This window comes from Myripristis murdjan, chromosome 14 (genome assembly GCF_902150065.1).
Source record: "Myripristis murdjan chromosome 14, fMyrMur1.1, whole genome shotgun sequence".
Lineage (NCBI taxonomy): Eukaryota > Metazoa > Chordata > Actinopteri > Holocentriformes > Holocentridae > Myripristis > Myripristis murdjan.
The window spans coordinates 19,745,225-19,772,088 of record NC_043993.1 but is presented as its reverse complement, the minus strand read 5'-3'; the positions used below and the strand labels follow the sequence as shown (position 1 = coordinate 19,772,088).

General features: G+C 42.9%; 1 protein-coding gene across 1 annotated transcript in view; it reads right to left on the bottom strand.

Moving 5' to 3' along the window:
- Window positions 1-25,824, bottom strand: part of srrm3 (serine/arginine repetitive matrix 3) — a 77,964-nt gene extending 52,140 nt beyond the window's left edge. Inside the window, 1 exon segment of the mRNA XM_030068084.1 lies at window positions 25,656-25,824. The gene's annotated coding sequence lies outside the window, so the exon portion shown is untranslated.
- Between the last annotated feature and the right edge of the window lie 1,040 nt (window positions 25,825-26,864).

Below are 26,864 nucleotides of genomic sequence, written 5' to 3'. Positions count from 1 at the left end.
TGTGTTCGCATATTTCTGAAACTTTATTCCCAATGGTCCCACTCATAACTACACACACCCCTTGAACTATAAATATCCATTCATGAGTTAACTGCATATATTTGCCTTAAATTATCACCAGACTGTGTGAGATGATTAAGAAAATTATCTGCAACTTCCCACCTTATGCAACAAGATAGTTTCTGGAGGTTTATTCAGAGAGCAAGGATGCTGTGGTATATCTAAACTGAACCACCACCAGAGAAGGGTGTGTGAGGCATCACTGGGGTTCCAGTTTGAGCGGAAAGGTCAACAGCCTGGTTCAGAGGAACACCCTGGGCTCAGGTCATACCAACACAAATGAAAATGCACATTCATCACTCCTGGCCATTGCTAGTCAGATTCCAGACTATTTTCCAATCCATTACCCAGCACTATTAATCCTTCTAGGTGTCTGTTATTAGTGTGCTTCAGACTTGCAGATCGTTAATGCCTCCTCTCAGAGCGCTCGCAATATTCTGCAGTATTCCACTTATTTGGCTTTAAAGACATGCTTTTGGTGCTTAACAAGCAGTCTTTAACATTGTATGCTTTTAATACATTAGATGACAGGGTGCGGATACAGACGAAATCTCATTGCCATCCACCTGTCTCCTGTGAATGGGTGAGTAAGCCAGAAAAAAACGAGAGGAGACTGAATAGAGTCAGTGCCTGCAGCAATCCGAAGCCAATCTCCAGTCTGCTGCAGCCCAAAAATGAGGCTGTCCTCTTTTCCACCTGCCTGCGCTGCTGTCCCTTAATTGACACAGCGGTCTGGAGCGCAGAGTGATCAGCCTCCTGATACAAAGTGATGCCTGTCAGTTACCAGCAGACGTTCATTCCCTGACTGCAATCACCGCTGGACTACAGGAACAACCCTCTGAGACTTCCCAACAAAGCTCCTTTACTTTTGCCAGGGCAGCATCTACTTGCATCCCACACAACAACACTGGCTAACAACTCCCTCCTACCAATCATGGCATAACAACAACAACAACCGAGGAAATAGCTCTCAAAGTTTCAGATGATGCCCCTTTCATTTCCCACAAGAGCAGAACTTGTCTGGAGTTTACAGAGCTATTGTTTTCCTTGGCTCCGCCACAGGGCTGATTCTAAATACAGGTTTGCTGCCTACACCTTTCCAGTATCGCAATCACCAGCCGCCAGCAGCCATCGTACACTGCTGTCACACAGCTTTATGCAAAACTGGCAGACAAAAAACATGCAGACTGAGTCATAAGCTCAAACTTCTGGTTAATTACACTGGGGACTCTGGCTCTCTGTCATTTAGCTCCAGGCGTATGAACCAAAATGATTTTGCAATTGGATCGTTATAAGCTTAGACAGAATTTGTTAGTTGGAGTTCAAACGTTCTGACCTATATAGTTTTGCTTGTAACTGGTTACAAATGTAAGCAAAGGGTTCACAACATTCGTCATTCATTAGTGCTAAAGCAGCAGTGATCCACATGGTGTACAGATAACATCTTCTAGCTTGAGTAAAGACTCATCATCTGTGAAATCAGCCACAAGTTCCTGATTTGACCATAGAATTACTTACTTGTGAAGTGCTAAATTTAATCCCTGATTTTTGTCATCTGTGTTCATAACATTTTATGGAAAAAAAACATGTACACATGTGGAGTCCCAGAGTAAAAAACAGATGAGAAGGCACAAGACAAAACCAAACTTTGCCATATTTATTAAGGTTGCTATTCTGACACTGGTATCTTCTAAAGCTCCAAAATTTATATCTAGCATTAGAATCACTGCATTAAACTACAAGAAAATTCAAAACTGGTTTATAGTCTGAGTAATAGTTCCAAATTATTTTGTTTCCTGATTATATTTCCCCTCCTTCAATTTTTTTGTTTGAGCCCCCTAGCTAATTTTGTGTCCTATTTATCACAACCATCGAAAAAAAAAAAAAAAACTTTACAGTTGAATAGGTTATATATGAATGTATTTTCTTGAGGAAACAGTGTAATATATGGTTGACTGATTAACAAAAAAGTGAAGTGTATGGAACTATTTTCTCTCCTGAATAATCTCAGACAGTATCAGTGTCCTCAAAAATATGAAGTTGTCAGTCTTCTGCAGCAAAAGCATGTCTGCTGGATCTTGGACAGTGATGAAGTCATTCTACACATCTGAGGGACAGACAAAAGCAGAGGGGCATCTCATGTCCTTCAATCTCTGAAGCTTTCCATTTCAAATAGAAGTGAACACATCAAACCAAGTCTTTGGCCCCTTACTTCTCACTTCCAATTTTAGTCACTGCCAGAGTTCCATTTCTAACAGACTTTCACACTTTGCAGACACACCCACAGATTTAGGTCAGAGCATAAGCACATAGCTTTATTTAGACAGAGGCATCTTCCCCTCATCATGGTTTGTGGAGATGGATAAGCGAAAGGACCAGAATGAGAGACAGGGAGCGAGAGAGAGAGCTAAGGAGGAGGAAGAAGAGGAGGGAGGTGTGAAGCTGATTATCTAAGGAGATAGGAAGCAGCTACAGCACAGGGCCACACCACTGGTGACACCTCTCAAACACACATACAGACATTCATGTTTTCATGTTAACATGGCAATGCAGTAATATAAGATATGACTCACAATGGTACACAGCCAGCGTGCTTTTCCAATCCTCATTAATTCAGCCAAGTTGACTCAGAAAAGATTCTTATTTATAGCAACAGCCTTATGTGCCATGCCCATATACACCAATCACAAGCAAACCTTGTGTATTGGCTTATTTGTGGATTTCTTGGTTGTCTGACATGTCTACCCTCTTTCCAGATATCCAGCCAACCGCGCACAGATACAATAATTTTAGTCCTTTGTAATACCTATATTGGTAGATCTAAAATATAGGCTCATTTGGGCTGTTTGATGCTGCACTGACATCATATAATGAAATTCATTGGAATGATTGTTAGACCACAGTGAATTAACTTGTTTACATGTTTAAACTCATTAAAAACAACAGAAAAAATAACTGCATGCTGGAGGTTTCCTGCAGCCTTAGCTTTACAGAAATGATAATCATTCTCTGATTTTTCATAATTACTAATTACTCTTACTCTTTATTATTTTTAGTTGCCAAAGTCATTATGGTTATTTTATACACTGTGCTTATTGTATTCAAACTAAATGGTCAAACTAAATGTTTCATTTCTTTCACTTGACTGCTTTGGTTCTAAATAGAAATGGGAGAAACTAGGCTACATCCACATTATGCATTTTTAGATATCCATTAGTAAACAATATATGCATACATGTGAAGGATCAAGTATGCACAATCTATCCAGGATGAAGTTTAAACACTAAAATGCTGAATCAGTTTTAGAAAAATGTGAAATTGTAAATACTTCTGGGGTGCTGAGGTAGCTCTCCAGATAAGAGTGCGTACCACTTGTTGAGGCTGAGTTCTGTTCTGATGGCAGCATCTTGGGTTCGAATCTGATCTCAGGCCATTTGCTGCATGTCTTCCCCTCTCTCTCCCCTGCCTTTCCTGTCTTTCTCTACTGTGACTGTTAAATAAAGCACTAATGCCAAAAAATTATCTTAAAAAAAAAAAAAAAAACACGTGAATACTTCTCAGTGATTCAAAATACAGCAGTTACTCTGAAGGTTGTCATAATGATAATAGTCTGGTTCAATAACCTCTGTCACTGGGAAAGCTTGTGAAAGACTCCATCCTACCTCCTGTTCTGCAAGCACCATAGGACAAACAGATCCGTGCATATCTCCGAGAGTTTCTACTATAAGATCTTACAGATTCTGCTATAAGATATTGGATCCCCCTTTTAAAAGATGGCAGGTGGTCAGGCTGTGAGCTCCACCCCAACAAGCAATCATGTCAAGTCTCTTCCGGATATATCCCTTGTACCTGTGTATCACCCCATACATATTAAATTCACTGATGGCACTATCCTCATAGGGATTACAAAGGACAACAAAATACCCTCCTAAATGAAAGATATTTGACAGCTACAGCTCAAAGTGAAACAAAGGGGGAAAAAACAAAAGGAGATGGATCACTGGTGGATTTCAGGACAGAGGAGGGTGACCTCCTGCCCCATCCATCAGTAGACAGACTATGAAAGCAGTGTTGGAAAAAGTGGCATCCTGGGTACCACTATTTCCTCCACTTTAAAGGGGGAAAGAATAGAAGAACTCCATAATTAGAAGTCAATAATCCAATTGGATAAGGAAGTTTGCAGGATCAAAAACTCCCATTACTTGGTTTAACAGAGGACTGATTAAACACACAGATATCTGATGAGAGCTACTATCTAGCTACTATCATCGCTGTCATATTTGAAGTCATAATAGTAACCATATTTGTTACGTGTGTGTGTGTGTGTGTGCACGCGCACACGTGTGTATGCACCTCAGACTACTTATTCCTGTTGTGCAATTTTTCTAATACCGAGCTCACAACAAAATTAAATTCTGTGCACTGGTTGCTATGACAATAAAACAATAAATCTTAAACCATCTGCCTGCTGCCTCTGGCATCTATAATGCACTACAGCATCCAATCAAATTACTATTATTTTCCCCCCAAAACATTTCTACTACTCACAGCAGCATTTGGAGGAAGTATCAAAAAATCTTTCCTCAGACCCATTAAGATATACAGTAGGGCTTGCTAATTGAACAATTAGTAAGTGAGAGGCATTAGTCTATGAAGAGCCATGCATGAGCTGTGTGGAGATGGGATATAATATTTTATTAAAATCATGTTTTGTTTCACTTTCAAGTCACAGTAATGTAATGATCTTCTCCTTAATCACATTCATGGATCTATGGAGCTTAAATCAACTTTAACATCAGCCCCCCAGGATGGATTTAATCCTACAATCCAGTAATTATGGAAATGCCATCCTTTTCAGCACCAGCGCACCGAGACCCCCCCCTGCGGCCACTGTATCCTGTCTCAAAGAATGAGTCAGAGCTATTGGGCTGTCCTCTAAGTTATGGCATTCACAGCTGTCAGTCAGCGGTTCTGGAGCCGGAATCAAATGCATTTTTCCATTTCTCAGCATGGGAAAATGAGACAGCATAACATGTGGAGAAAAAAAAAAACAGGAGTGAGAGGGAGATGAAAGTGAGGATTAATGAGGTTAAGGCCATGTTGACTGAGAATCCATGTTGGCCAAAGCAGCAAAATTGATCAGGCTTGAAACAGTATTGGGCTCTGGCTGCAAACTGTCCACCCGGCTGCTAAAGATAAATAAAAGAGACTCTCTTTTGGATAATGGGGCAGCAGAGAGTGTGTTAAAGAAGATGAGGACCACACATGAGAGGAATGAAGAGAAAAGCAAAAGGGGAAGTGGGGTGGGGGAGGCGGGGGGTTGGCACAGAGGAAGGACCAATTTCATGAAAAAAATGAAAAAGAAAAACAGGGGAATAGAGCAAATCAAAGGGAGAGCAACGGCATACTTGCATTTCAGAAAATGAGATTTACTGCTCTCTGCAATGCTGCTGGAATTTTATTGACATGAGCCATCTGCACACTGTCTTTCAAAACTGAATTTGAAATTAACCACCAATTGTCGGAGCTTAAGCCCGCACAAGGAGTTCTGGTGTTGCTCCAGTTTAGATAACTAGTTAATTGCATAACAGAGAGACAAGCCGGGAAGTCAGGGACAGGTAGTAAGGCTCCGTATGGGAAGATGCTCAGCAAGCCAAGGCGAGGTTGTAACAATGCTGTGACATCTGGAGCATCAACAAGCCAGTGTAGAAAGCTTGGAGGAGTGTGTGCTTTCTAATGAGCCGAACTTCCATTTCCTATTAATTAGGAGGACAGTTTTTGAGCGAGAGAACAGAGGAGCCAGCGAGAGAGTGGTGGGCTAAAGTAGAGCCATAAACCAGAACAGTACAACAATGTGCTCATTAGAATGAGAGCTATATGATTCATTAGGCAGAGCTCCTTCATCAGCACATCAAACAAGTGTAGTCTAAATTGCTTCCCCTTTACCTTCTTAAATAATTAAAACCAACATGTTTTTTTGTTGCTGTAAAATGCAGGAACATGTATGACAACTCTGCTGCAAGTTTTACCATTAGTGCTCCTCACCTCTTGTAAAAGAAAGCAAGAATGTGTGTGTATTGGCCTTGACAAAGTGACCACAATGACAAATCCTAACTCCATTTCCCTTTATTATGCATCCTCCTCACTACTGCCCTGTGAATGAGTATCTCATTTTTAAAACTTAGAGGCGGCCTTTCCTATGACAGCTCAGCTGAGTTACAATGGCAACCATCCTCCTCAGCGTGTCTCCAAGGCAACCCCCGACATTCCATTTCAAATTAATTCGGACGAGTAGCGCTCTTATAAATCGAGCACACAGTGGCGGTTTCATTCTATCTTCAAGAGAAAAGAAGATGCGGGGCAAAATGTCACTCCATTAAAAGATTGTTCTGCACTACATGACTCTTTTGAAAAAGGGAGGCAACTCTTTGAATGTGGCTGAGTGGCTAGTCCTCGCATCTTCAATTATAATTTGATTGTAGGGAAGTGTTTAAAATGGATGTCTAGCACCAGTGGCTACTGCTCTCTATGATTTTGTCAATTTGTGGAATAATTCTTCTGAAATGCTTGAAAACACACTCAGTGTTTAACCTGTCCACTGAGATTCCTTAAAGATGACCAACTTGACCTTACAGCGGTAAGATTTCCGCTATATTTCACGGCTGGCAGCTTGTGGATGTAGTCATCTATGAGGATAAACAGCAATATTATTTGCATGCATGCTCCAATTAGGGATGTCGGCTGGTGATATCTAGATTCAGGCTGCGCTGCTGGCCAACAGCAGCTTTGACGACAGTAACAGGCTATGTGAGAGGGAACAAGTGTCACTGAAGAAGGCTTTACTAAGAGAGTAGACTGTGTCTCCTGTCATACACGGCCCTTCTCCTCATCCAGATAAGATACGCACACATATACACACAAATTTACCTTCCTACACGTCTCTTCAGATCTGTCAGCCCTCATCCTTGCGGTTCATTCACAGTGGAGGGACAGGAATGTGTGCCGACAGTCCACGCTCTGCACTGCGCCTCGTTCCCTCTCCGCATTCTTGGTGTGTACATATCTTTCTGCTCTGTGTGTACAGAAGTGGGGGATGGAGGAAGCCCACTGGGACTGCACTGGAGATTGCTGACAGATCAGGAACATTGTCTGATGCCGCACCACAGGAGAGTGATTAGGGAGGAGGTTTTGTCATTTCTGTAAATATTTCGGGGCCTGGACAGTGCCCTTTTTTTCCACTCCAAGTGCTGACAGCTCTACTGCCTGTCACAATAAGTAAGCATTCTCCTCATAGCAGGAAGACTCAAGGTGATTCAATAATGTTCGAGGGCAAATAGCCTCCACCAAGTCAAGGTCAACCTGCCAAAAGCCCTATTTTTGACAGGATTTCTCAGTCAAGACTTTCACTGGATTGGGATTTGTAATAAGAAAAAAACGTAGAGCTTAAAATTGGACCTAATCATACAGTCCAGCTATAGTCCGCACAGTCTAACAGGATGTACAGACGTGGAGAAAATTAATCCGCCACAGATATTGACTCGCTGAGAGTGCAGGGGTGAAACTGTGGAAGATTGAAAGATAGGGAGACTGGGAGTGATTGTCAGATACAGGAAGTATGAAAGAGAGACTGGTTGGTTGATTGATTGATGGGAGAGTGAGTCAATACACAGGTTACTTCTTCCATTTCTGATCTCTCTGACCTCAAGCCATCCCATGTTGTGTGTGTGTGTGTGTGTCTATGGGGGGGTCAGATCAAAGAGAATAAGAACTGGGGCTCTCTCACAAGGGGAGAGATGGGGGAGAGGAGACGAGAACAATCTGACAGATATGTCACTGACAGTGACGATGGCCATCTGTCATCAGCTCCTCATACACCTGACTGCACTGTAGAGTCACGCAATCATGCACACACACACACACACACACACACACACACACACATACACACATAGCAACCCTGAGAGGTGAGTTAAAAAATATATTTCAGTAGCTTCCCTCTTGCTGTCAAGGAGAGAGGTCACTCCTCCCTTGTTTGCCGCGTTGCCTCTATTCCTCCTGTGCTTTTACATCTCAATCTGCATCCCTCCTGTGCCAGAGGCCATGCATAGCGGAAGGAAGCACCACGGATGTAGTCAAAGAGAGATAACATGATACAAGACGTAATGCCACAATGGACATCCCACCTCTCTCTGCCTGCTCAGATTTCACATCTCTTTGGCCATCTGTCAGAAGGGACTACATGCTATTAAGCTGTGCAGCGGCAGATATGCCAGAATTAACACAGGCTCCGCTGCACTGCCCCCAGAGAAGATTCATGCATGCAAGAATAAATGCAGCAATGCCTTTGAATATCTTGTGAAGGTTGTATTTTTCCCCCCGATCCAAAGTAATCTTTCTGGGCTAATCAGTGGTGAAATGTATTTGCATGCCATGGGAGGGAGCGGATATTGGGTAAGATCTTCAAAAAGCAGAGGCCTCTAATCTGCAACACGGGGGCAGGATTAAGGCACCTTTCAGAGGAGGCATCCTGCTGTAATCCTCTGTCTCTACAGAAAAATACTGTAAATATTCATTCTCAGAAGGGGTGGTGGAAGCAGGCACGGATCCCTTCTGTGCATGGACTGGTCTGATCAATAAGGGGATAGAGATGTGGTAGCCAGCCTCCAGCACCGCCTAACGCACTTTTTCTCTCTCAGTGGCTCACAATGTGTGTTTCAACACTGTTACGGAGTGTCTATCCTGGAATGAGATATCATTCTCTAGAGGAGTAAGTAATAAGTAACACTAAGACCTGTTATGAACAGAATTTGGAGTGGGAATGGAAAACGTGCTTTTCAGGAGAATCCTAATGCATTTCAAATTACAATCAAGGTGTTCTGACTGGGTTTTCAGTTAGTATTGGTGACTCCACAGTCACCACTGGGGTCAGTGATGGTCCTTTCAGCTGATGAGAGGAAAACTGAGGCTGAGCTGGTCTCATCTTCGACTCCTTTTGCCCTTTCTCCTCTCTTTTCTATCTCAAAGCTGTGGGACTGGGACCTAGCCTGGGACTTGTGGTGGCTATACCGTGACTGCAGGGTCACCTTCAAGTCCAATTTGACATTTTAGTTGAAAAACATATACTGGCACATTAACTTTTGTGACTCCAGGGAGAATCCTTGTGGGTTTTTACATTTTATGGATGAGGAAAACAAGGAAAACTGGCTTGTTAATGGCTGCTGTACAACAAAACAAACTTTTTTTCATGGAAGTTTTGAGGATATGTTACCCTCTCTCTCTTTCTCTCTCTCTCTCTTTCTCACACACACATACACACACACACACACACACACACACACACACACACACACACACACACACACAGCGATAATGATATGCTCCAAGGCCCCAACAGTGAGGAGTCCCTGACCTACTGAAGTAAAACTATCTATCTGCACTGTCTGGAAGGCAGCCTGCACTGTCTGCTCTGCTTCGCCATCCCTGTCTGGAAGCCTATACCCAGAGACAGACTGTGGAGGCCAGTCAGCTCTCTCAGGAGTCGGGGACAGTGGCAGATCCAGCTTGTCAGCTTGGAGTGAGACTGAATCAGTGGAGACAAAGGGGGCAAAGGGGTGGCCTCTCGAGGAGACGGCAGAGCAGGCGTTGGCTGAAGAGAAGAGAGTGAGACGAGATATGAGAGTGAGAAAGAGACAGTGAGAGAGAGAAAGAGTGGGAAGAATGGTGGGGGTCACGGTGAAAGTACTCATAAAGGTCAGGTGAGCCAGCTGCTACTCTTCCAGAGGACTACTGCCTGCCGCCTCAAAGGTTACACGGAGCCCTGGGCTTCACCAGAGGTGATGTGAGAATGCAAGAAATGTCACCATCTCCAATAAAGCTCCAGAGAAAGTCAATACTGGCATAGCAACAGCTAGAAAGAAATGCCGGAGCCTTTGTTAGAAATCCATTTCAGCCTAGGCAGGAGGTAAAAAGTCACCCAGTCTTTCTATGGGGGCCAAGTGAGAGGCAAAAAGAATGGGAGGAGGTTAGGGTGGATTGGTGCTCTTCCTTGTTATTATGCCAGGCATGACTCAGGCCACCTGCTTGGCTATGGTGATGTAAAAATGACCCGCCCGGTGAACACCTGCAGTTTGCTAAGTGCTCTCAATAGGCCAAGTCAGAACCTTCACCTTTGTCTGAGTCTCTCCCATTGCTTTCTGTAGCTAAAGCAAAGTAGAGCTGACTGGATTGCAACATCTGGATCAGAAATGAGCTTCCCCCAAGCATCACATAGAGTCTAAAGGACATATTACCATAATTCAAAATGGTTAACTGGCTGCAGTATTGCTGCCCCCCCCCCCCCCCCCCCCCCCCCCCCCCCCCTCTCTCTCTCTCTCTCTCTCTCTCTCTCTCTCCCTCCCTCCCTCTGTCCCTCCCTCCCTGTCTTGTGGGCAGCCACCATGATGGGCTTATTAATCCCCAGGGAAGCAGGGGACAGAAGATGAGTGCGTCCATGCTTGCTATAATATCCTCTGGCCGGGCACTGCGTCTCTGAGTATCTGTGGTGCACCATCCGCCCCCTCTCCCTCCACCACAGCCATCTGTTTCCTGCCCAGCACTCTGGCTAAAGTCCCCAGTGAACCTCCATCTCTTCTGCTTTTCCGGCTCACTTAGGAAATTTGCCCCAATCAGCAGTTATGACATCTCAACCACCGGCGTATTGTGGCTCAGATGGAAAAAAACCTTCAGGGAAGAACCTTCCCTCACCTGAGACTAAAACATACAGCAGGCACTCAGAGTGCCCAAGTCTGATTTCTTGAAGATGGTGGATGCTGTCCCATCTGACTGTGGTAGATATGTAAAATTGTCCATATTAATGCTAGAGTAAAAAGCTCCAAGCCGTGTCAATGTTTACAAGCAAAGATCTCTTGATACACATGATCCTTGAGACAGAAAATCTATTACAATGAAGAATGCCAAGGAGCCTGACATTTGGAGAGATGTGGTTAACAGTAGTATTTCTCTTTGGGTGGTGTACTGCAACTCTCTAGCTGTCATCTTATTGAGAGTTTTAGAAAGGTCAGTTGGACTGGCAACAACCCTGTCGGTCAATAGAAATACAGTGTACAGTGGATTCTAATACACTCGCCCTGAAGCTAGCTGGATCAAAGACCCCTCTCTTTCCTTACTCACTTCTTATAATCCTGTCCATCTCTCATACTCCCGTCATTGCTTTACAGTAGTAACCATATTTTCTGCAGCTGAATGAATGGCTAGCATGCGCCTAAGCCCCACACAGTTCAACAACTGAACAACTGCCAAAGCTAGAAGACAGGGTCCAATGCCCAAAGCCCTTTGCAGCACTTTTAACTGAATATTTGTTGCTGACTTGGTTAGCAAATACAGAGCTAAACTTTGAGTCATCACATTGTTTATCTGTCTATAGCCAGTTGTGTGACCTCACATGCTCATGTTTTCTGATTCATGACATGAGCTTTATAAAGGGCCTATAGGGTTCACGCTCCACAACTTTTAGCAGTATGCCCCCAAGGAGGTAGACTCGCCTGTTTCTCCCTAATGGAAAAGGCACTGGGCATGAAATTTCCCCTGACAGCTGGCTCCTTTAAACTCAGCAAAGGATCTGCTCTACACTGTGGGGTTAATCGATGGAGTGGAGGGAGTCGCAAGAGAATACAGATGAGAAGTGTAGGGAGAAAGAGAGGCAGACCATCACACAAAGCCAAACTCTGTCCTTCTCCGTACGTATGACAGTGTTATGTGGAAACTGAAGATTCATCTTAGCCTGCTGCGTGCCTGTTTGCCTGGCTGTCACGTCTCCTTGTTAGAGCTCCAAGCTCGCCAAAGGACACTTCCTATTGTGGAAAGGGACAAAAAAAGGCCAGGGTGGTGCAGTGGCATGGTGTTGGTATTAATCTGGCTTGGGCCCGGTGGCCAAGGGCCACTTACCCTCACCAAGTTACTAAAGGTCAGATGCAGCATTTTGCCTATAGCAGTGCTGTGAAAGGAGGAAAATACATGGTACCATTTTCCACCCATCTGCCCCATGAGCACTATGTGTCTGAATATCTGAATACTGATATGATAATAATATAATATGATATGATTTAGCATTTGAAAAGAAAATCCTTTTCTGAAATATGCTAAGAGAATCTCGCTGGTTCTTAGAGAGAACAATAAAGCAGAAATAAAGTGGAAAATTCTTTTATTTACAGTGTTCTCCAACAGTTGGTGCTGTTTTCAAAGCGATTTCAGCTTCGAAGAGGTTCAGCTCAATTTTGTGCATCCCTAAAAGAAAGAGATCCATCTATATTTGTTTCCTCATGCTCCTGCTGCGGCCTTGTACTCATATCTTCAGAAGGTTAGCCAAACATCCCCATTTCTACTAAACAATTATCAACCAATAACAGTACTGCAGAGTAATAAAAGGCTATAAGGTCTACACTGCTGATGTAAGACTACTATAAAGCCTGCACCTTCTTATTGCTAAGAAAGCAAGTCTCCTCAATAACAGCCCTTAAAAGTGAAAGTCAACAAAAGCTCTTTTATGGGTATAGGGGGACTCGCAGATAGAAAGGCTGTCAGTGCGTCTCTTTTATCAGATTGGTAATATAAGAGGGTCTCAGTAGTAAATTGCAGCGCTATATTGCCTGCAACAAATGCTCTGAGTCCAGCACAATAACAATAGTAAAATGTCCCACTTTATCTCCATCTTCTTGCCGTAGCCCCTGCCTGCTATCATGGCACCCCTGACTTAACGAGGGCAAAGCAGCAGCCTCGGAGGAGAGCAGTGCCTGAACAGCCTTTCATCTCATACCTCTGCATCCGCCTCTGACAACATACCTATTACTAATTCTCCCAGCAAAGGTCCACAGGGAGCAATGAAACCAAACATTCCCCAAAAAGAAATTGGCAGCCAGGGGCCACAAATGCTCACTGGCCCTCTGCTATTTGAATTGCGGCGGCCTGGGGCTGTTGTTGTGGCCTTGCTGGGCTCCCAGGACACCTCTGCGTCACTGACCGTGTGTTTTTGTCTTCTTTATTAGAGCTTGTGTCCGTTTGAATAGTTTATCATATGACTGCTCTTTTTACACTCTCTCCACTCCAGTATATCTTGATATATACAAACGGCGAATAAAGTTGAACTTGGACTGATTTTTAAGTGTTCTACTTAAACAAGACAACAAGGAAATCCGCTTCGGCTGGTGCCACTACTAGAAAATAGTTTCATCTAGCTTAATCAACCTTATTAGCATAAGGAGCCTGAAATGGCATAATTTTACTTTTGACTGAAGTGCAAATTCTACTGATTGCAAAAGTTTAGATTGCTTTGTGAATCAAGGTTGGGAAACTTTGATGGTAGCAAGGGACAAAAAAGTCTGTGTAATCACTACAAAAGCAGTGTTACCATTTGTGTGTATGTGTGAGTGGGAGATGGAGAGACAGAGTGAGTGTGTGTGTGTGTGTGTGTGTTGTGTGTGTGTGAGAGAGAGAGAGAGAGAGAGAGAGAGTGAAAGAGAGATAGCACTGATTGAGAACTGAAACATGCTTATAAAACTCGAGTATAGTAGTGAGCCTGGTACAGAGCAATTAAATGCAGGTGTCGTCCATGCATTAATGTCATCACCTACCATGACAGAAATTGGCTCAGCTATTATTCTTACAATTATCCTTTCAGAATCTGAAAGGTGAATCAACACCAGCCACCAGCTGGTAAATTTCCACTGCAACTGTGTCTAATCAATCAGCCATTGTAGCAGGTAACCCAATATTATGTGGAAATCCTACTCTATTCTAAAAGTCTAGCTGTCTGGTGAAATAATGAAAAATAGGCTTGCAAATTTTGGGATAGAGAAGCAGCCATGGTCAGCAGACAAAACAACTTGACTTTCTTGCTTCAGTGTTACTAAAAATCTTTAGATCATATTTGCATCATCTTCATGAATCTGCCAGTATATATTTTGGTGCAGTTAAATGAAATACTATCAATTTCCCACACTTAAAGGTACCACAGCAGCTCTCTAATATATGACTGTGAACACTGTGGGCTGTTAGTTACTGAAACAAAAGGATCAACCAGCACACAATAATACATGGCATAGGTTTCTTTCCAAAACAAACAAAAAGTATGCACAAGACCAACACAGCCAACATGTGGGGCAGAAGCACACAATGGCATAACTCGATATGGTATTACTTCAAAATGCAGTGAAAGACAAAGCTGGTCAGAGTCTTGCCTGTGGCAGTAGTAATTTTCCTTTAAGAGGTCTGATCAAGAGGCCCCCTGTGCTGCCAGTCCTTTCATTCTGTAAATTGGATACAATTAGCCTGAGTAATTGCTCATGGTTGCTTGAGCTGAGTGGTGACCGAGGTTTGGAAATGTAAAAGGAGGTGACATTATGAGATGCAAAGAGGATGGCCTCTGTTGACAGCAGTAATATGTTATTCCTCCATGCCTGCACTTGTGCACCCCTCAGACGAGAAGCAGCTTTAACATGTCTGCAAAATCACAGTGTTCCACTTAACAACAGCCCATCTGACATCATCACCTGCAACCAACCAGACTGTCTTTCAGCCATGGCACCTGAATAGACTCTGCCTCTATCTCTTTCTCTATTTACGCCTACCCTCTCCCTTTCATAAGGATGCAGTTGTCAGGCATTAAAGTTAGAGCACTTGAGTTCCCGTAAGACAACCCATGCTAAATACTGTATGTGCATTCATGCCACCAAATGGTTAGGTTGGATAAAAGCATTCACCAGAAAGCCTTTCTGCCATTTGGTGAATGCTATAAGGTTGTCTTTTGGTCTTTATACTAAATGTTGTGTTAAACTGGCTGGAAAGAAAGTGCTGTTTAATACTGATCAATGAATCCTTTTCTATGGCACATGCTCCAAAAAGTCAATTTTCCTTTAGGGCTATCCTTCATACTGCCCGCTGTGGATTGTCGACTGAGAGGGTCAATCAGGTAGGAGATGGAGGTCCTGCTGAGGGTGCCATCTTATATCTCCATCTTGCATATCAGTCCAACATCAGGTCTGCCACAGATAGTCCCAGACTGTCTGTGGCAGACACTGTCTGACAGAGCTTTTAAATAATTCACTATCCACTATCTGTGTCCATTGTCGTATAAGCTCTTACTCGGCGGTGGGGTGGGGGGCCAGCAACTACAGATATTCAGAGGCCATCCTGGTGATTCAGGTAAACAGTAAATTTGTAAATTTGTAAAGGCTGACACAGCCAACATCATGACAGGTTACAAAAAACAACAATAAAAAACCTAAAACTATAAGGTAAAGAGTAGGAATGGGTTTCTACCCAACAACGGTTTGTTGTTCTGGTCTTTACTCTCTATTTTGTATGTATGTACTGAGAGTTTTTTGTTCCACCCAGTTTCACCAACGCTTACTGCCAATTTATGCTAGAATGAGGTAACAAAATCAGTTGGCATACTGTATAAATATCCAAAACACAGCGGGGTGCCCTGTTTATTTAAAGTCACGGCAGAGGAATTGATTGTTGTTCTTGTAAAACTATTCCAATCAAGCATGTGTTTCTCATAGACTCATGACTCAGAAACACTTTGCTTGTTTGAGCATTATGATAGTGCAACGTCGGGTCATTCCATTTCTATTCTTGTTCTAGTAAGTGTAGTGCAACAATAGCAATTCATCAAAAGCACAGTGGATGTGTGTGAACACTTATAAGCAAGTGAATAGGAAACCAGCCTAGAGCCTGTAGAGCAATCCTGTCAACACCCATCATAGTCCCACATCGCACTGCACAATCAACTGAATTTTTAGATGCAAAGAACCTCAACGAGCTCTAATGAAAATCACTCACTCATTTACTCACTCACTCCCTCGCTCACTCACAGAGTCACGGATAGCTATAGGTGCACCCCATTTGAATGTGCCAACTTGTGGAGCGGGTGGAGCAAACCATTTAAAAGGAGTGGCAGCTGTACTGGTTACTATCTGTGAAAACAAACAATAATTTAACCATTATTGGCTCTTCATCAAAGCCAACCTTAGTAACCATCTTTAAAGTTTTTTTTTTTTTTTTTTTTTTTTTTTGGATCTCTACTTTATTTGACAGTCACAGTAGAGAGAGACAGGAAAGGCAGGGCAGAGCAAGCGGCCTGAGGTTGGATTCAAACTCATGATGCTGTGATTAGGACTCAGCCTTGGTATTTGGTACACGCTCTTCTCCGGTGAGCCACCAGGGTGCAGAAATCATTTTGGTACTTCTGCAGGCATTGTGATGGTAATCCAGTGACAGGTTCATCATGATTTAGCTAGAATAAGTGCCGTTGGGTCAGGTTGGCAAAACTGGTATGTACTCAATCACTTGAGAAGCAAACTTAATCCAATATGCATTTAAATAAGGATACAATTGCACTATTGAGTTGGCTGTATGTACAGGTGTCCAGTTCTCAAATCAGTTATCGGTTCAGTTAGTTATTTACTGTATGCCACTGATAATTTTTCTGACATTTTTATTGCAGATTATATCGCACTATAAGTTCCTCCTGGGGTTGAGCTGGAACTTAAGGCTTGCCAATCCGCTTCCCAGTGCACGTTTTTCTGCAGACACCAGCATCTCTTGTCGGTGTTCCCTGCAGGTGTGCCTTCGGGTGCAAATACAGAGTGGTACTTTACATCTATGACATTGTGTGTCCTTGTTGGACATATACAGGCACCTCTGGAATAAACTACATCTTCATAAATGCATCGTCATCGCTAGTTTTTTCAACACAATGAATTTTGTTTATTTTGGGTGATGCTTGTTATGCTCTTACATATAGATAGATACTCCATCCTGATTTGTACCATGAAATCTCTGCTTGATCCATTAGCTACTTGATGAAACAAAAAATAATGCTCAGTTGGGCTTTGGGACAACAAATTACCATGAAAAAAAAGTAGGTTGTGGCCAATTGAGGTCAACGTGAGTTACAAGGACTTAGACATTTCTGTTCACGTGGGACTGTTACAATCCTCTTACTGCTTGGTTATATTGCAAAACCAATCCTATCAACAGTAGTGAGTTTCCAAAGGCCTTCTGGACTAGAGATAGTGCTTTAGCTAACAAAATGAAGCCCAGGTGGCATTATGTGGCCAATAATCCAGGTTATGAGAGCAATCAAATTGTGATGTTAAATTGAAGCCGCTGGAGAAGCAGTGGTAAATAATACACACACTACAATTCAGGTCTTCCTCTGACACAGGTGGCAAATGCTTATGCGACTATCCATTATTTACCAAGTCCTACTTGCCCGTAAGTCAGTTGGGCAGTGATGGAGGCATCAGAGGAAGGATCCTACAATCAGAGCCTCTGTCCAGTCAGACACTGAGGCACACGTGATGCAATTACAGTCGTGCACTGAGCCCTACAGAAAACCCCTAGACAGCATCCACAAACACACACACACACACACACAGGCACATATAATCACAGAGAGTAGGCACGATTGATTCACCGCCTCCCCCACAACAGCTGTACGAATCTCTCTGACAGGGAGGACTGAGTTGATAAGCTCTGATTTGAACACAAATTGTTTAGACTATAACTCGCACACAGAGGCAGGGATAGCTGTTCAACTCAAACCAGGCAGTTCCGAGGATTTTACTCCAAGGTCAATCCACAAGACCCACCAACATCGTCGAGTATGACCGCTCAACGGTCTCCGCTGCAGAGCCTCACAAAGGAACAAGCTATTATTTCAGCTCTGTCCAGGGCAAGCCAGTCAACACAGCAATAGGCTCTATGAAGGCTGCAGAGGGCGTGCTGATATGAATTCCCACTATGTTCAGGAAAAAAAGATGGAAAAGGTCAGCAGGAGCATTCATCTTTTCAGCACTGGATTTTTTTTTATTATTATTATTTCTGTGCTCACAGCATCACCTTTTCCTGCTTTTATTCCTCTCCGTCCTTGCCCTTTTCCCATCTCTCTGGGGTACAGAAATGGAATTTTACCATCCAGCCCGGCTCAGCACTGATGACATTTTGTCATCTGCCGCTATTTCTTGGTTTGACTCAGTGTGAGCCACAGACACCCACTGCACACACCCACTGACAATGGTGTTTATCCTTTCCAATTAAAATTATGTTTATTCAGACACTGTACGTGATCCAAATAAATGTTATTAACATTCACCGTCATTTAAATCGACTGTATCAACTCATGGCAGGGGCTAGTATAGGGGATTATAGCAGTTTGCTCTTGCAAATCCTGTTTTTAGAGGGTGAGAGAAAGGATTCAAATTCACCAAACAACCTATTATTGAGGCATCATCTCATTTCCGAGTTGCTCCCTGAGTCATCATCTAATCCCTGCCCTATCCTCTCTACCTCCTCACCCACTCAGGACCATGACAGTTCTGGATGGGCTGCTGAGAGGATAATTTTTCTCTCCCTCTCTGTTTTTACCTATCTGTCTCTACAGTGGGACTCAGTATGCTTTGTTAGCATGAAAATTAGCATGATAAACATTGCAAAAATTTGAAAGTTTAGCTCTGTAGTTTAAACATCCTGCCTATTGTGGCTTTCGGATGAGGCAAACTTGTTAAATAAAAAATATCATACTCATTAACTTCTAGGGTTGTAATTCTGAGAGTTTAATACTCCTCACAAGTCAGATGTAATGTTGTGTACAAACCTCTGTCCAGATAGGGAATTCACATATTCATCTCTGTCAGTAGTTTTTTTTATTATCTGCATGTGTTTCTCTCTTACATTTTACATTTGCAGAACTCATTAAATAGCTACATAAAAAAATATCTGGCTGTTCTGTGATCAGGTTTGACCAATAAATGTATGACTAGCATCATTCTAACTTGCTGCTGAGCCATAATTTACCTGGTTAGTTAGCCAAAATGTCTTGTTTTAACCTGCCCTTTCCAGTTCTCTGAGACACTACACTGTGTTTGGGTCTGTGTGTAAGTGTGTGTGTGTGTGTGTGTGTGTGTGTGTGTGTGTGTGTGTGTGTGTGTCAGCATGGCAGATGGTTTTGTGTTGAGGGTGTGCTGGGTGCAGCAGCTGCTCTCATTGCGCCTCGCCATTCTTCTCACCCCCACATGCACACAAACACACAAATGGACACACACACACACACACACACACACACACACACACACACACACACACACACACACACACACGTAGCCCTTCCGAAAAGCACACCAGGATCACCTGATGGAACCAGACACTGCTCCCTTCCATTATTCAGCAGCTGACTGAGAGGAGCTACATGAGCAGTCTAATACGCTGTAAATTCCCAACACAGTGCTCTCCTTAGCCTCTCCCTGCATCTTCCTCTGTTGGCCTCCATTAATGGAAAGGGCTCCGTGTTCTCCTGTGATTTCATACTTACCTGTACAACACAGCTACAATTTGTCATACAATAATAAAGTAAGGCCTGTGACATCATTTTCAAATTATGAGGAATGGGCTGAGGCATGAGGAGAGCGTGTGTACAGGAATAAAAATGAACAATTTTCACTGCTTCCACTTTCTTGCTTTCGCTCCCTCTCTCTCTTTCTTTCTTTCTCTCTCTGTCTTTTTCTCTGTCTCTCTTCCCCTTTGTCTCACTTTCTCTCCCTCTCCATCTCTCTCTCGCTCCCCTCCCCTTCACCTCTCCACTGAGGAGGAACTTCAAAGCAGCTCTGAAGTCAGTGGCATAAAGGAAGGGGATCCCTAGGGGACAGTACCACCCAGCCACCCACACACACACACACACACACACACACATACACACACACATACACAAACACACCCAGCATGCACACTCAGAGCCCAAAGATGGCTGACAAGCAGGCAAACAGTGGCCTTTGAGCAGTAACTGGGTGACAGCTTCAAAAAGGCCTGACTCGAAAGAGAGCGCAGCCATTTCTCATGACTGTATTGACTTCAATAATGCAGTTTCATCTGCCTTTTTCATCACTCAACTCTTGCCCAAACACTCACACACACACACACACACACACACACACACACACACACACATACACACACACACACACACACGCTTGCTTCAAATCTGATAGAGAACATGTCTCGCGGATACAAAAAGAATGTGTTGCATTCATATTAAGGCTAATATTTAATTGAGTAATAATAGATCTGAAGAAAGCAATGAATAAAACATTCTCCGGTTTAACAGCTACCAGCTTGCAGAGGACAAAGTTCATTAGCAACTGCACCCCCAACCCCACCCCACCACACCCCCCGCTCTTAAAAAAAAAAAAAAAAAAGTCAGGTTGAATTATTCAGTTTGGGTCCCTGATCTAAATTTTAACTAATGTTTTTCTGCTGCTTGATGAGAAAGAATCTGGGGCTTAACTCCCTTTGATCAGAAGATGAAACATAGCTTTTCTTGATCTTACCAAGTCGCTTAAATGCTTTCCACAGTGGGAGGCTGACCTCAAACCTAAAGTTACCACTATAGAAGTCAAGGCCAAACTACTGAAGAAGAAAAACTTAATCAACTTTAAGTGCCAAGTACATTTTAAAGCAGTGGAAAATGGGACTTTGAAGGGATCGGGCTAATCTTAGAGTCCTTATCAGGCCCCATATGGCGATCTGGTGTCTGATTTGGTCGTGAAGATGACTCACTCCGCATAGTTACGCAAGCCCTCTCCCGTTATTTGTTGTGGACGCAGGCTGAGCTATGCGAAATGTCAGAAAAAATAACGCATTCTCCCATAGTGTGTTGAGTATTGCTTCACCAGGCAATGGAGCATATACACAAACAAACAACAGCAAAAAAAGAAACCCACATGCTGATGCGTATGTTCCACTGCAAGAATATGAGAAATAGGATAAAACATCAAAAGCAGACTCCAAGTAGAATCAGACAGAGCGAGCGAGTGTGTGTTTGTGCCTGTTTGTGTGTACGTGTGTGTTTGTGTGTGCACACGCTCAAAAGAGGAGGATTAAAAATGGATGCACTTTAACAGGGGAAGAGTGGCGTGCTATTTTGTCAACCTGAGCGCTGTGACGGAGGCCCTGGTGGGGAGCCATCGGGATGAGGATTTATATGGTGATAATTCATCTCAGGTAACCTTAATGGAAGAGTGGAAATGCTACGTTCAGCCTGTGAGTAGGCTGCAGGTTACGGCGGCTGCAACAACATCCCACAACAACTGCATATGGCTCATCACAGCCTCTCTACAACCGCAGCCGGTATAGAGTGCGCCAGCTATTGATCCGTATCAGACCCGGGCCTTTGCTAGCTGCTAATAATTCCTGCAGTGCAAGATGGTTGGGATTACAGCATCAGCACAATCACAATGATGCAAGAAAAGTGGCCAGTTTACAGAAAAATACTGTAAAATGACTTTAAAATACTTGCTGGGATCATTTAGGCCTTATTATACTAATTATATTGTCTGTCTTATATCTTCATGGACACAGAAAAATTCCCAAGCAGAAGCAAAAGCGGTCATGTTCCTGAATTATGCCTTTGAAGAAACTTGGAAGCGGTTGTACATCTATTTCTGTTGTACTCTAATCTTGCATATTCCTTTTGCTCACTACATGATTAATCAGTGTCACAGCAATTGCATCAGCACCAATTATAATTCACTTTTGCATTCTGCTGTGTGCCCAGCCCAAAGCAAGCACTTCCAAGGTGATATTTTGTGACTCCCACTCATAAGCAGCTCTGTAAGCCAAGATGCCTCACCTAAGGAAAAACAAAGTGGGAGTTTTTCAGTTTGAAACATCACCTCTTTGCTGTAGTTATTATTTCTTTGTATACTGTTAGGCCTTGTTAAAAAGCTGAGAAACTGGGATGCAAAGGTTTCTGTTGCTGTTTTTGGTATCACTATAGAGTAAGCGAGCAACTAGACTGTAAACTAAATTTTGTCAATAAAAGCTGAATTTTCTCAACTGTGGATGTCATGTGGATAAAAATGAAAACGAGAAATATATCCTCAAGAGTGCACTGAAAAGTATTGTATTGTATTGTTTGCGATATGGCAATGTATACCATGTGCACTTCGTCCACCACATATGTATTTTTGCATTATCTGATGTTCATGTTGCCATGTTCTAAAAGGCAGATCTGTCTCTTCTGACTTTCTACATGATGTTATGCGCATTGCCATTGCTCTTTGTTCTTCTTGTGTGAGTTGTTGGTAAAGAGGCATACAACAAGCATTCTGTAGTTGTTTAGCACATATCTATTTCCTTTGCTCATACAGTGACAGCATGTAATTTATAGCTAATCAATTCATCTCACTACCAAATTTCAATCTAGTAGGCCTAACCAACAATTATCAGTAATGAACTGTCTTTTTCAAACTAGAGTAAAAAAAAATGCTACATACCTAAAATCTAGCTGACTTGCCTAACTAGCCATCTGTACCAATGAAAATCCAATAATGACATTTACAAATCTGTGTCATTAATGCAGAGTTAATTTAACTGGCCATCTAAGCAAACTGCACTAATACATGTCCATTGTGGGGAAAATGGCTACCTTTAGTTCATCAGGAAATATTTGAAAAACATAAAGGATGTGTTTGCCTTTGCCTTTAAGTCAATATAGGAGAATTGGAGTTATTTTTTTAAATGGGGAAAATCTCAATTTGGGGAAAAGACACTTCAACTCTTTATTGATGTTTTTCATGAAAAAATGCATGGTGCACTTTGTAGTCAACATTGAGGGAGTTTCATTCTTCCTCACAGGTGGTGCTAGCCCTTGTTCAGCCTCCCACTCCACCAAAGGAACTACTGTAAGTTTCCTTATAAAATCCGCAAAATAAGAGGCAGCTTTTAAGCTACCTTAAAAGGAAGCTTCACATCCACCCAACCCAAAAGACGCAGCATTGAGACTCACTAGCTCCAAAGCTTTACCTAGAAATACTCCCTAAACAGGATATCTCCACGGATTTGAGTCTGGGGCAAAGACTGACAAGCCTTTTAAATAAAACATAAAGGAATTAACATCCACAGTGATACCACATAACCCATCTCTTTTACAGTCCACACCCCCCACCCAGTTTCAGAGCAGTTTCAAGGGGCATGGGAGAGTTATGTTTCAGGCTGATTTTTTACTCCTTCTTGGAGATCAGAGTCTATTTGGCCAAGCTGTCTTTGAATTGGTAAAGACACCCCTGCTGTGTTCTAACGTTCTAGCAATTTGGATGTTTGTTTTTTTAAACACTCTATCAAATGGCAGTGTGAGACGTCTTCTGGCTATCGTGATTTGATAAAGAGTAGTTTGCTGAGACACTAACATATGGGCCTGATAAAAGCTACCTTTCTGTCCTGCCTCTCCCACCCATTCAACCAATTCACCCACAGCAGCTTCGCCCTTCAGGAGAGCCAAAGATGAAGGAAGTAGGACAGGAGGAGGAGCAGTGTGTGTCTGCCAGCAGGATGAGAAGAGAAGATAGCAGGGGGAGGCATGCACTGACAGAGTCTGGATGTGGTGAGGAGGGACAGCGAGGAGAACCACAGATGAGAGGAGGGAGGGGGTGTGGGGGGTATCGCTGCCTCATCTAAGAACAATGCTAATGTAGAGCAGGCAGGAGACAGATGCTTTATGGAGGGAGAGAGGGTGAGAAACAGACGGGAGGTGAAAGATATAATGCCATTTCTCTCCCACCCCTCTGAGCAGCCACATCCCAACACAGGCTAATCCCTATATCAGCCTCTTACCCTACCTGGGCCTATCTTTCCCGGGTGCCCAACATACGATGTGACAAAATGGAGTGCTGGTTTATAAGCCACATTTGGTATTTTAGTATGGCTGTGGCTGGCGCAGTTAGGCTGAAGTTCCATGCAGTTAAGCATTTGGCCAGCGCTGTCACCACCCTGTCACTCACATTACTCCCACTGACATTCCCCTTTCCACCGAGCAGCATGTCATGCACTGATTACTGATTCATAGGGTTTTCAAGATGAGGAGGAAGACTAAATAAATAAGGAGAGCAGTGGTTTGCCACGTAGACAAGAGCTGCAGTCACAATTTGTGAATTGTGTTGCCTGGCTGTGTAACACACAAATGAAATTTGCAGCAACATGGCACATTGTAGATATTTGTACCACTATGTTGTTTAACAATTTATTATTCAATCCGCAAGGGGGGCAGATTAGATTAGATTACATACTAGCCACTAAAACTGAGGATCTCTAAAGAAAATGTGTTTCTAAATCTACACTGAGTTCATTGCGACTTTATTGCATTTATGGTATTTCTTTATTTCCTATTGCATCACTGTGATATTCCTGTAATATTCCTCTAATATACATATTTCTTGCAGTTTAGCTGTGGTATCCCTCTCACTACAATCACTAACATATCTTCAGCACTGCAGCCTGCAACCATTACAGAAACTGTAACAGCGAATTTGTTTATCAAGTCACTCAGGATGAGCGTGTCTAAAATGTCACCTATATATTTCTGCTTTTGCCATTTAAACCCGCTTCATCTTCAAGCCCGAGTGTCCCCAGTCCTTTCTACTTGTACCGATCAATGTGTTTCAAACCCAAGTGGAGTTAAAAAAAAAAAAAAAAAAAAAAAAAAAATCCTTTATTGCAAAGTTATCTTCAGGAAAATTTTAAGAGCAGTTTACAGTTCAGCTCTCGCAGTATTATGCGCTGCACACACATTGTTGACAAAATGACACCAAGTGAATAATGTTCGCTCTCTGAAGGATTTAAAACACACACACACACACACACACCCACACACCCACCCACACACACACATACACACACACACACACACACACCAGTATCAGCGTTAGCTAAAATAACATGCCAAGGTTATTAATACAGCGAGCATAGTCCATTTCCAAAAAAAAATAACTTTAAAATAATACAAGGTTTTCACAATTTAGTATACAGAATAGTAGATCATTCTTTACCACTAGCGTATTTACAAACAGGCGCAATCATTTAAGTAGTGCAAAACAACATGAAAGGCTAAAACTCATGCGGCAAACAACCACCGATATAAACATAAATCAGTCATATTTACATTACATCGTTAATGTATGTTTAATAGCGGATTCTATGCTCATTTAGCTAACATGCGCGAGACTAGTAATGTAATGTAATGTAATGTAATGAATTTACCGTGTGTCATCAAGATTGATGCCAGCGTAAGAAGACGAATCTACTCCGCATATAAAAAACGGCGCTGAGTTGAGGTGGTACGACAAACTTGGATTCACAAATATGGCAACAATAACAATGGAAATGTTAAATATCCCTTAACCAGGGCTGAGGAGGGGAGGGGGACGCCAGCTGGCAACGGTGTAGCAACGGAAATCGACGAGTTATAAAACCCCACCATCTGCAAAGCGAGGAGAGGCTCCACAACACAAAAAACACGGTCTTTGTACACACCTTTAGCCCTCAAGTTTCTCTCCTCGGCGCAAATAAACCAGCCAAAAGGATGAATAATGGATTTACCAGCCGCCAAAACAAAACCGGAGGCTAACGTAAACACCTCGCCGATGTGGTTATCTTTAAGCCCGTGTAACAGGAAGGGTTGGGAGCTTGTTCTTCCTCACTGATGCGCACATTATCCCTGCTCCCAGCAACTTGATCCCATTTTGATGTTCTTCGAAAACTCTCACCTTTTTTTGCGTGCCTTCCCTCGGAGGTATCGGCGTTTTGGACGGTGGTAGTTGTGTTGAATCTGCCTTCCGGACACGGTGCGGGGCTGATACTGATGTTGTGCGGTGTCTCCTCTCCCTCCTCCTCGGCGTTAGCTAGCTTGCTGCCTCGGTGCTGCTTGTGGTGCTGAAGTGGACAGCGCACTAAGGAGCTATGGTAACAAAAACCCCACACTGCGCTTCTCGCCTTCGCCACCTAGTTGCGGTTCAGCGCCCTCTATCGGACGGGAGGGGCTTGCACACCTCCACCATAACAATAGACGCCAATAGGAGATATCATTCATCTCAGCGGCATGGAGTCAACTGCACTCGAAGAGCGTCATCTAGCGCAGGGGTCTCCCTACTTTCCATGTGCAAGATTTAGTCCTTCACCATGGGCGTCACCTCGTGTGATCAGAAATTAGATGTAGTTTAAGAAAATGGTTAGAAATCTATTTGGATGTCATATCTAAAAAAATATTTCACACACGAGAGTATTCAGAGCCAGGCTTCCCTCTAAGTCTAAACCATGTGAATCTGGGCAGCATTGCTCAGAGACCTATTAATGATAATCTGCAGGAGGTAATTGCTCCACATGTCCCCCAGAGAAGCAGACAATATAAGCAGATTTATAAATTTTGGTGGCACACAGAATTAAATTCAGGGACTAAATTTACCTTAGCTTGAGGTTTAGTGAATTGACATCCTCGTCTGGTAAGATTTTTGTAGTTAGTAATGATTTGGTATAAAATAACATTACACTACTCAAAAAGTTAGGGATATTCGGCTTTCAGGTGAAATTTCAGGATGAACCTAAAATGCATTATAACCTTTACAGGTGAACTTAATGTGACCTTCTGTAAACTTTTGAATGCACATGTCCAACTGTTCAATGTTTCAGCACTTTTTGTACAAGTTGCTGTTCTCTAACAAGGAGTTTAACGGCAAAATTCACATCAGGTGTTTGATGCTCCAGCTCATCGAGATCGTATCATTAGGGAACGGCTGCTGGAGACTGGGGTACCTCAAATGGAGTGGCCTGCACTTTCTCAGACCTGAATCCCATAGAAAACCTATGGGATCAGCTGAGTGGCCGTGTAGAGGCTCGGAGCTCTGTACCCCAGAAGCTCAATGTCCTGAGGGCCGCCCTTCAAGAAGAGTGGGATGCCATGCCTCAGCAGACAATAAGTCGAC